The sequence below is a fragment of the Vicugna pacos genome, unplaced genomic scaffold (assembly GCF_048564905.1).
Source record: "Vicugna pacos unplaced genomic scaffold, VicPac4 scaffold_19, whole genome shotgun sequence".
NCBI classification, from domain to species: Eukaryota; Metazoa; Chordata; class Mammalia; order Artiodactyla; family Camelidae; genus Vicugna; species Vicugna pacos.
This window is the reverse complement of record NW_027328740.1, coordinates 55801386-55812790: the sequence shown is the minus strand read 5'-3', so window position 1 is coordinate 55812790 and position 11405 is coordinate 55801386. Positions and strand designations below refer to the sequence as shown.

Below are 11405 nucleotides of genomic sequence, written 5' to 3'. Positions count from 1 at the left end.
TCATGTTTGACGTCTGAGTCTTGCCCCAGGAAGGGAGTCACGGGAGGATAAGCTCAGGAGAACGACCAGCCCCCTCCCACCCCCCCACCCCGAGTTCCTCCGTGGCGCTGGTGCCGCCGGGTGAGTCTGACCAGAGAAAGAAGGTCACGGGCTGATGACCTACTAGACCACCAGGAGGTCCCATGTTACCAGACACTCATCCAGATTTAGGAGGAAGTTTTATCAGAGACCTTTGTTGATCATGAGCACCTTTTATACTCCCGCCTGTTGTGATTCCCTTTCATGCTCCAACCTGTTCGTCCACAGAAGCATGAAACCCCAACCCCAAGACGGGTTCACAGTTTGGAAGGCACTAGCCTGCTGTGAGTCCCCTTTGCCCAGCAAAGCAATCAAGCTGCCTCTTTTCTTCTAAACTCTAAGACCCTGTCTCTGGGTTATTTGGCTCGTCAGGGACGGGGTTGGGGAGGGCGATCTTTCGGCAACACCCGCACAAGTTTCCCTGAGTGGCAGGAACCAGCGTGGCCCTCAGGCCTCAGCCCCGCAGGCAGGCAGGCAGGCAGGCAGGCAGGCAGGCAGGCAGGCAGGCAGGCAGAGCTGGAGCGACCGTTGGTCCCGCCCCCGCCCGCGCACCTCCCCCCCCGCCCCCCGCCGCTGCTTCCGCCGCCGCCGCCGCCGCCGCCACCGCCGCCGCCACTGCCGCCGCCGCCCAGGCCTCCTCCACCGATCGGTCCCAAATCGGGTCCTAAATCGACTGGACTGTCTCCTGGAAGCGGGGGCGGGGACGTCAGGAGGATCCATTCGGCAGGGCCTCGTTCAATCGCTTCATTCAAATGCAGAAAGCTCTGTGCTCAGGTCAGAGCCTTTGACTTGGCCTCCGGCTCCTCTCCGTTGAACGGCTTTTGTTTTTTGGTTTCAATTTCCCCACCCTTAGGCCACCCCGTCCCAACTGCACGGAGGGAGGCGGGAGGGAGGGGGGAGAATCTCGCCTGGTCTCAGGCCAAAGGAGTCCCCTCCTTTTCCTAACCTGGGTAAACCCCACTAAACCGTTTGAGAATCATGGAAGGGCATGGAAGCAGACCTCTGACTTGATAGATTCCTCTGGGATGGGAGACTTTAAAAAAAAAAAAAATTCTTTTTCCCCTGCTTCCAGGGAGGCAGAAAGGAGGGACAGAGTGTTCCTCTTGCCTCGGGCAGTTCTTTCTTTGTTTGTTTCTTTCTTTTGTTAAATCATGCTTTTTTTTTTTTTTCCTTTTTTTCCTTCCAGTTTTATTGAGACACAGTTGACATACAGCAGTGTATACTTTGGGGGGCGGGCGGGGAGAGGAATTCGATTTTATGCATTTATTTTTGACCGGAGGTACTGGGGATTTAACCCAAGACCTTGTGCTTGCTTGCTAAGCACACACTCTACCACTGACCTATACCCTCCCCCTTGGCCACTTGTGAAGTCCCTTTCATTCAGCATAATCCATCGGGCACTTGCATTTTGGGGCAGCCTACTCTGGACCCCAACATTTCCCTATTCTGTAACTTCCCTGGAAGTTTTACACATTAAAAGCTGGGCTGTTGACTGTGCGTGTGCGTGTGCGTCCGTGCGTGCGTGCGTGCGTGCGGTCTGGGGGCAGGAGGGAGGGAATGGTTTCCTAGGGGGCCTGCGTTTCATGGACCCAGTTTCTTAGTTCTGAGAACAGGTCTGTTCAAGGAAACAGTTGTAGTATCTCGTCTCAGGAGGCGGTGGTGTCGATGGGCTTCTGAAGCTAGGCCTAGGGAGCAAGCAGTCAGGTATCGCCTAAGAGGCACTTGTGTGGACAACCAAAGTACAGCACAAAGGTGAATCGTCGGAGCAGATGAGAAACCAGATTCAGGGCCGGGAGTAGGGGGTCAGTCTGGTAGGAGATTTCCACACATCGGGGTCATCGAAACGGCTCGAGCAGTTTGAAATGCCTCTGATGATGTCCTGGGGTGTTCGGCTCAACTCTCTGAGCGGCTCCCCCGAAAACAGGCCCGAGGATGGTTTCCACAGGAGCTGTTGTGGCCATTTCTCTGACGTTTACCTCCCGTTGTCCAGCTTCCGTCTGCAGGGCTTCAGGAGACGGAGCGTTTTCGTACTCAATGATGCCAAGGCAAAAGGGTGAGAGAAAATGGGAAACATTCGTGGAGAGGGTCCTAGGCAGATAGTGGAGGCAACTAGAAGACCTTCAGTCTCCGGGCTGGCTTTCAGGTTGAGACAAAAACCCTAAGGAAAGCGCTTGCTGCCACAGCACATAGACTAACATGGGAACCATCCAGAGAAGATCAGCACGGCCCCTGAACGTGGATGACACACGCCCATGCGTGAAGCGTTCCATAGTTTTAGTGAAGTCAGTCACCCAGGGAAAGACAGATATCCTATGCCATCACTTCTAGGTGGGATCTGAAAGTAAGTCAAGACACCCATCCATACATAAATAACTCCATTTTAAAAAGACTCCGAGGAACCTATTTACAAAACAGAAACAGACTGGACTCGCAGACATGGAAAAGAAACCGATGGTTAACACAGGGGACAGGGTAGGGTGGAGGAACGGGGTAAGGCGGAGGGATAAATCAGGAGTTTGGGATTAGCAGATATAAACCACCCTATACAAACTAGGTACACAAGTAGGTCCTACTGTCTAGCACAGGGAACTATGTTCAATAGCTTGTAATAACCTATCCTGAAAAAGTATACGTGTGTGTGTGTGTGTGTGTGTGTGTGTGTGTGTGAATAAGTGAATCACTATGCCGTACGTCATAAATGAACACAACATTGTAAGTCAACTATACTTCCATTGACAGAGAGTTCCTACAATAAGCAGGCAGACAGACCGACAGACCGTCAGACAGACAGGCAGGCAGGCAGACAGACAGACAGACAGACAGACACACACACACACACACACACACACACACACACACACACACACACACTGTCTGTCTGTCTGTCTGTCTGTCTGTCTGTCTCTCTCTCTCTCTCTTTCTCTGTCTGTCTGTCTATCTGTCTGTCTCTCTTCTAAGGGTGGAGAAGAGTTTGCTGAGCTATTTCGGGGGCCCGCTCATCCTAGTTCCTATCTCCAAGTTGGTTCAAAGTCCAAAAGGCCGTCAAGCACTTAGTCAGATAGGTCCCTCGAAGAATACCTCCCACATCACGATGACAGACTTCTTAGGCCAGCCGAGAAGGTCCTTCAGTTCTGTGCCCATCTTGGCTCTAAGTTGATGTCAGTCCTCCAGGATCCAAGAAAGCCACGTTGGAAAACAAGTGGTGATTTTGATGGGACAGAAGATCAGTCATTTGGGGGGCGAAGGGTGGGGTAGGGAGAGATACCAGCCTGTCTGTCTGTTTTCATCCAGTGTGGGAGCCTTCCCAAAGAGATAACTCGAGAAGAGAGAAACGGGGAGTTGACAAAGAACACGTGCGGTGGCGTGCCCTCCCCCCACCCCAGGAGAAGGCCAAGCCAGAAGTCCCTCCGGATGGCGGGCTCTGGACTCCGGCTTCCAGGGGAAGCGATATTTTTTCCTCCCCATTTCAGGCCCGGAAGAAGAGGGAGAGGCAGAGTGTCCTTCTCGGGCATCCGTTGTTTCTGAAGCACGCTTGTTGCCGAAAGATCGGCCCCCGTCCCCGATGAGCCCAAGAATCCAGAGACGAGGCCTTGGAGCTTAGAAGAAAAGAGGTCATTTTATCGCTCTGCCGGGCAAAGGGGATTCACAGCAGGCTAGCGTCTTCAAAACTGTGTACCCACCTTGGGGATGGAGTGGGTGGGGTGGTTCTAGAGCCATAGCTCAAACAATCAAGCATCGATCACCATCCACAGAATCGTTTTCTCATCAGAAGACTCAGCATGGTGTCACGATGCCTCCCAGGTGACCCATTCTATAGAGGCTGGCGGTTAGATCTCATTATCTCATAAGCACTCAAGGTGTGGCCTTCTTGGTCACTCAGGCTATTTTGTCAGGTCAGTAGTCCCGTGACCGACCGACCTTCTCCTCGGAGAAGGACTCAGAGACCCAGCACGATGATGACTTGCAATGACTGAAATACAGTAGAAACAGTAAGATCGATAGCTTCCAGTTTCAACAACGGGCCTGGAACCGTGAGCAGCAACCGGTCAGTCAGAAGAGTCGACCGTTTTAAGGGCGAGCATAAGAAACCGAATGACACCCCCCCCCAAGCAAATGAATGAATGAATGACCTAATGATCCTCCCCTCCTCTCCCCCCCCCCCCGCCCAAAAACGAAGCAATCCGTTAGCCTAATTCCGGCCATTTTATTCATCCTCCTTCACCCTGAAGCCCCAGTCAGCCACGTGCCACAGTGGTCTGTTTTCTGGTTTCCTCCACCACCCCAACCCCCACCAACGACCACCCCGCCAACATCCCCCCATGCCCAACCACCACCCCAAGCGCGGGACTGGACGGGGGTGCTGGGGGCTGAGGGGGTGGCGATGGCGGCTTGAGGTGAGGGTGGGGAGTGTTCCGCCCAGATCGTATAGGAAGCTCAAACACAGCTGCAGTACGAGACGAGATGGTAGATTTCTGTGAGTCCTCCCTCCTCTTAAAATCCTTCCTAAGGAGGAGACAGACAGAAAGAGAAACATCACCCTCACTCCCAACGCCTCCTGTGCCCTCGTTGCACCCCAAAACAACAACAAGAAAAACAAAAACAAACACAACCACAAATAACTCGCTGTCCCTGGGGAAGAAGGTTTCGATGGCATGGGGATATCATTCTAAACTTCATTCCCTCTTCATCACATTTCATGGAAACCGATTGCAATCTATGAGGCCCTGTGAAGGTAGGGGTTGGGGGGTTAGGGAGGAGGGAGGGAAGGGAAGGGGGGGAGAGAGAGAGAGAGAGAGAGAGAGAGAGAGAGCGAGAGCGAGCAGAGGAGAGGAGGGATAAAAGGGGAGAGGACAGGAAAGGAGAGGAGGGAAAAGAGGGGAGGGAAGGGGAAGTGAGAGGAGGCGAGGGGAGAGGAGAGGAGTGGAGGGGAGGGGAGAAGAGAGGAGCGGAGGGGTGAGGGGGGATGGGAGGGGAGAACAGGGAAGAGGAGAGGAGGGGAGAGGAGAGGAAAGAGAGACAAGGGAGACAGACAGAAAGGCACACGCGTGCGTGCGCGCGCGCGCGCACACACACACACACACACACACACACAGAATAGCGAAATGGAGAGAGAGACAGAGAGAGAGAGACAGACAGACAGACAGACACGGATCTAGGTCAGGGAGACTACACATGGGTATTCTTCTGAGTGATTTTATGTGTTTTCTCAATCGCCACCTATGGAGATAAAAGTCGCTCCCATAAGATGAAGGGAGTCCTTCTGCCACTGCCCCCGGCCCCGCCCTCCAGCACCGCTTGTGTTTGTCAGGGATTCCAAGCCAAAGCACGTGGAGGAGTGGGAGAGCTTCCTGGCGGCCCAAGGGGGAGGAAAGTCCGGCAGCATGAGAGAGGTAGTTGGCACGGGGAAGCTGGAGGCAGGCTGACGAGAAGATGGGTGAGGGGGCAGGGAGGAGGGTTTCCCAAGTTGGAGCGCCAAGACGAGGGAGGGGAGCCGTCGGTGGTCGCGTTCTGACCCCGACCCCGACCCAGACTGGAGCGGATCCCTGAAAGGAGGCGGTTCGGGCTCTCCGGCCGAGAACGCCCCTCTCTTCCTCTTTGTGCAGAAACACCTTCCGCGGACCGAGAAAGTCCATCCCGAGACCCTCGTCGGAAGAGTCCTTTCCAGACCCATCACGATCCTCCTGGGCCAAGGGGTCCAGGGGATGGGGCGGGGCCTCCATTCGATCCGTCTTCCGTCCGTCCATCCATCCGCAAGATCTTGAATATCCATGTAGGATTCCGGATGGTAGCAGTTTTCCAGGATCCTCCAGATCCTTGTAAGACCTCTCCTGGCAGATTCGACCCCTAGGTCGTACCGCGCAGCACAGGGCACTAGATTCAGTCCCTCGGGACGAGGGTTCCTGAAAAAGACCAGGAAAAAGAAGAACACAATCACTATGGTGTGCACCAGCCAGAAACCAGCACAACCTCGTCACTCTAACAGACTTGCCAAAGGCGGGGTGAGGAGAGAAAGTCATAGGATGGCTACCATCCCTCCCACCCCCACCCCACACGCCAAGCCCCCCAGCCCATCGTCATCCCTGCTCCCCTCCCCCTCCCCCTCCCCCTCCCCTCCATCGACGCCCGCCTCCCGCTTGTACCCCACTCCTCTGAACCCAGCACCACCCACCTCGGCCTGGACGTGCTCGGCTCGGCTCGGCTCGGCTCGGCTCGGCTCGGCTCGGCTCGGCTCGGCCCGGCCCGGCCCGGCCCGGCCGTCCGGCCGACTTCTTCGCAGTGTCTAAAATAGCGCCCGGCCGACAGGCAGGTGGCACACGGCACCCGGCAGGGGAGCGAGCGGGACGGTTCGGGATCTCTGGGCGGCGGGGACACGCGGCCGGACAACCAGGAGCACGGACGGCCTGGCGTGCGTTTCTCCACTCGGGGGGCCTCGACCAGGGACTGTGGTACGGGGAACGGGGACAGACACACACACACACACACACACACACACACACACACACACACACACACACACACACACCCACCCACCCACCCACCCCTTCACCCCCACCCCCACCCCCACCTCTGACAGCTTTCATTTGTTTTCGGCCGACCGTCCCTCGATGAGGTACAAGTGCCAGGGCTGGGGCTGGGGCTGGGGGGTGGAGTTCCTCCCTCCACAACGACCCCACACGGGCTCTGTTCCAGTCACCCGAGTCCTCTTCCAAGTGAGACCACAGGCCTCCATCACCCGGCGTGAGCACTCGGGGGAAAAAGTCACCATCCTCATCGCTCCGCTCCACCTCTACACGTGAAGAACAGTTCCCAGCCCACGCCACTCAACCCCACCCCAGGCCCCGATGCCACCCACCGCAGTGGAGAGAAACGAGACGAATCCACAGACGTCCATCCATCCGATGAAGAAACGGACGGCCCCATTCCAAGGAAGCATAGATATCTAGTCAGGAGATTCATCGAGTACTATGGAGGCGGTGGGAAAGGGGGGGAGGGGTGTTGCGGTGGGGAGGGCCTAGAGATCCAGCAGTACAGCTCGTGCTTAGCATGCAAAAAATAAAGGCCCAGGGTTCAATCCCCAGCACCTACTCTTCAAAAATAACCCGCGGAGAAGCAAGACGGCGGAGTAGAAGGACACTCGTAGCTCACCCTCTCCCACAAATACACCAAAACTCACATCGACGGACCCACTCGGCCAATCAGAGCACCTGCGGAACTCCGACAGAACACCGCCCTCTTCGAAAGACAAAGACGCCCAAAATCTGGTAGGAGAAAAGGAGAAAAGAAAGAGTAAAAAGCAAAACAGTGCGGGAGGGACCAGTCCCGCGGGGAGGGAGCGGCAGAGGAGGAATAGGGCTCGTTCGCCAAAACTGCCCCTCTCCAACGGAGAGGCCGACGGGACGGAGGGGGCGCCCCCGAGCCTCAGATCTACCCAGAGCACCCCTTGACCGACCGATCCAAGTGAAACGGGCACAGAGGGTCCCCGCGACACCCAGCCCGAGTCGCAGGCCGGCAGCCAGGGGCCGGGACAGGCCGCACGAGCCGGGCGGAGGACCAGGGCGGCGGCCGGGAGGGGATACAGAGCAGAACAACCCGCCCCCCCCCCCGCCCCCCCCCCGTCCATGACGGGAAAAGAAAGGCAAAGCAACACGGCCGGTGTGCCCTGGGGGGAGGGGCGCCGTAGCCTCCGTCTCCTCAGATCCGCGGCGCCATCACCGGCGCTTCTCGCGAGAAGAGAGGCGGGACGCAGCCACAGCCGCCATAGCCTCTGGCGTGCAGCATGCGGGCGGGGGCGGGGCCGAGACTCGAATCCGCACCCGGGGGCTCCGCAGCCTTCTAGGCAGGACTGAGATTCGTTTACAGCCCGAGGCAGATAGGATATTTCTGCCCCGGTACCTCAGAGAACTCGCGCCACCATGACTAAGAAGGAGCCGAGTTTGGGGACGCAGCTAGGGGCGGGGCGGTTCCACGGTCTTCCCCGAGCCCACCTACGGAGAGGAGCGCCGCCGACCCGAGTCGGAGCACACAGCCGCACAGAGCAGCGGAACGACCGGGGCCGGGAGAGGGCGGGCGGCCAGCCAGCCACCCTCCTTCCCGGGAGGAACGCAGCATCCGACCGCGGTGCCGGGAACACGTCCTTCCCCCACCCCCCTTTTTTTTTCCTTTTCCTTTCTCTTTTTTAATCTCTCTTCTATCGGTTTTACCTTCTGTTACCTTTTTAACCTTGACTTTTGAACAGTCGTCTACGTTGACGGTTTTAATCCCTTTTAAATGTTTCCTTGAAAATCTTTTTATTCTTCTTATTTTTAAACATCCACCCCCTTTCCTTTTTCTCTTCTCTTGGTTTAGATCTCCTGTTATTGATTATTTACAGGTTTCAGATATCGTTTCTCGATTTTTTTTTCTCCTTTTTATTAAGGTTATTAAAAGACGTCTCAACTCGATCGCTCTTCTGCTTCCACTTACTCTTCTATTATTGATTACACAGTGTCTTCAAACCTTTTCTTTCTCCCTCCTTTTCAAATCCTGTGTTTTATCTCTTGTTAAAATCTGTTCTATTTCCGATTACCTTTTAAAAATTTACTTTTGAAACAATTGTGTTTTATTTTCTGATCTTTTCTATTTTTTAAAGGCTTTTAGAAGACGTCTCAACTCGATCGCTCTTCTGCTTCCACTTGCTCTTCTATTATTGCTTGTACACTGTTTTCAAACCTTTTTTTCTCCATTCTTTTAAAATCCGGCTCCCCCACCCCCCTCCCCCTCCCACCGTCTCTGTCTCTGTCTCTCTCTCTCTCCCCCTATCCCCCTCTCCGTCTCCCTCTATCTCCCTCTCCCTCTCTCTCTCTCTCTGTCTCTCTCTCTCTGTCTCTCTCTCTCTCTCTCTCTCTCTCTCTCTCTCTCTCTCTCTCTCCCCCTCTCCCCCCCTCTCCCCCCCTTTTAAAGTTTTATTCCTCTATAGGCTTTAGATAAATACCTAAACTCCTTAAGGACCACAATAGATAACTGATACTCCTTAAGCCACAGTGCCAGAGAGATAGGAGCAGCATGAGGAAGCAGAGGAACCACTCCCAATGAAAAGAGCCAGAGAAATTCCCTGAAAGCACGATCCACAAAATAGACACGGATGGCCTGCTAGATCAAGATTTCAAAAAAGGAGAGATCCAAGTACCGAAGGAACTCCAAGTGATAGTGTTTAGCTGTATACTGTACGTCAAAAACGAAATCGAAGCTCTAAAGAAGAGTCAAGGAGAACTGGTCAGCTCATTGGCTGACATGAGAAGTGGTCTAAAGGCTGTCCAAAGGAGGCTAGATCACGCCGAGGAGCGAATAAGTGGCCCAGAAGACAGGACAACAGAAAGAACCCAATCAGAACAGCTGAGAGAAAAACAAAGAAAGAACAACGAAAACAATCTCAGGGACCTACGGGACCATCGAAAGCGTGCCCATCTACGCACAATAGGGGTTCCAGAAGGGGAAGGAAGAAGCAAGGGGGTCGAAAAGGTATTTGAAGAAAGCATGACTGACAATTTCCCAGCTCTAAGGAAGGAATCCGATATCCAAGTCCAGGAGGCTCAGAGGGTGCCAAACAGGGAGAACTCAAACAGACCCACACCGAGACCTATCCTAATCCAGATGGTCAGAGTCAAGGAGAAAGCAATGATCCTAAATGCCTTTAGGCAAGAGAAAAACAAAGAGTGAGTTCCAAGGGAACCCCCATAAGGCTCTCAGCGGATTTCTCTCCACAAACACGTCAGGCCAGAAGGGAGTGGCAAGATCTATTGAAATTCCTGAATGAAACACAAAACAAAACAAAACAAAACAAAACAAAACAATGCAGCCTAGGATACTCTATCCAGCAAAGCTATCCTTTAGAATAGAAGGAGAGGTAAAGAACTTCACAGACAAGCAAAAACTAAAAGAGTTTTGCAACACTCAACCCATGCGAAAAGAAACATCCACAGGTCTACTCTAAATAGAGAAGAAGCAGGACGGTACAAACATGAGACACTCATCCCCGGAAAGGTGATCACTACCGTTCATTCCAAACAGAATAAACACAAAATTGTAAAAGAAGACATCTAAACCATCAGGAGTGACAGAGGGAAGCAAGAAAATAGAGAGACTTTTATTTTCCCCCCTTCTCCTTCCTTTCTTTCTCTTTGAAACGTTTTGTTCTCGGTAGGATGGGCTTGAGATTCTATTACTATCTGTTTCGTACAGTTATAGTCCTAGGTGAACAGATTTCCAAAAAAAAAACACGAACGAACGAACGAACGAACGAACAATACAGAAACAGACCGACAGATTACAAACTTGAGGTTGTCAGGGGTAAGGGCGGTGGGACGGGACTGGGATCTCCACATGTAGAATAGATAAACACGATGGTACCGTGGAACACGGGGAAGAAAAGTTAAAAAAAAAAAAAATCAAATAAGCCAAATGACGCCTACCCGCCCGAAGAAAGAAAAGTCCATAGACACGGACACGCATGCGTACAGACACCGCATACAGAGAGAGAGAGAGAGAGAGAGAGAGAGAGAGAGAGACAGACAGACAGACAGACAGACAGACAAAGACAGACAAAGACAGACATACTTAAGCCAAGCATGCAAACTAAAAATCCCTACATGACGTGAAGCAACCCAGATCATCCAATAACCAAGGACGCCCGGTCAACTAGAGATCCTTGGGGCCACAGGAGGCCAGGTAAGCCGCATAGGCACACGGAGTACAATCCCTCGGGCCACGGGCAGCTGAGAGGGCCGCGACAGCTGGTCGAACGCGTTGTGGGGGGGGGGGATCCACTGGGAGATCCACTCGGGACGCGACGAGACAGAGGGCCGCGGCGGCTGGTCGACCTCGTGGGGGGGGATCCACTCAGAGATCCACTCGGGACGCGATGAGAGAGACACAGAGAGAGAGCCGCGACGGCTGGTCGACCTCGCGGGGGGGATCCACTCGGGGATCCCGTAAGGACACAGGGAGCGAGAGGGCGAGAGGGCGAGAGGGCGAGAGGGCCGCGGCGGCTGGTCGACCTCGTGGGGGGAGGGGATCCACTGGGGCCGCGGTGGCTGGTCGACCTCGTGGGGGGAGGGGATCCACTCGGAGATCCCCTCGGGCCGCGACGGGACAGAGGGCCGCGACGGCTGGTCGACCTCGTTTGGGGGGGGGGGATCCACTGGGGCCGCGGCGGCTGGTCGACCTCGTGGGGGGAGGGGATCCACTCGGAGATCCCCTCGGGCCGCGACGAGACAGAGGGCCGCGACGGCTGGTCGACCTCGTGCGGGGGGATCCACTAAGAGATCCACTCGGGACGCGATGAGAGAGAC

General features: G+C 54.6%; 1 non-coding gene across 1 annotated transcript; it reads left to right on the top strand.

The window, feature by feature from the left end:
- The first annotated feature begins 2245 nt into the window (after positions 1-2245).
- LOC140693623 (U6 spliceosomal RNA) lies at positions 2246-2354 on the top strand. The gene has a single exon (XR_012069373.1). It is a non-coding gene; the product is annotated as a U6 spliceosomal RNA (small nuclear RNA).
- Positions 2355-11405: the final 9051 nt, after the last annotated feature.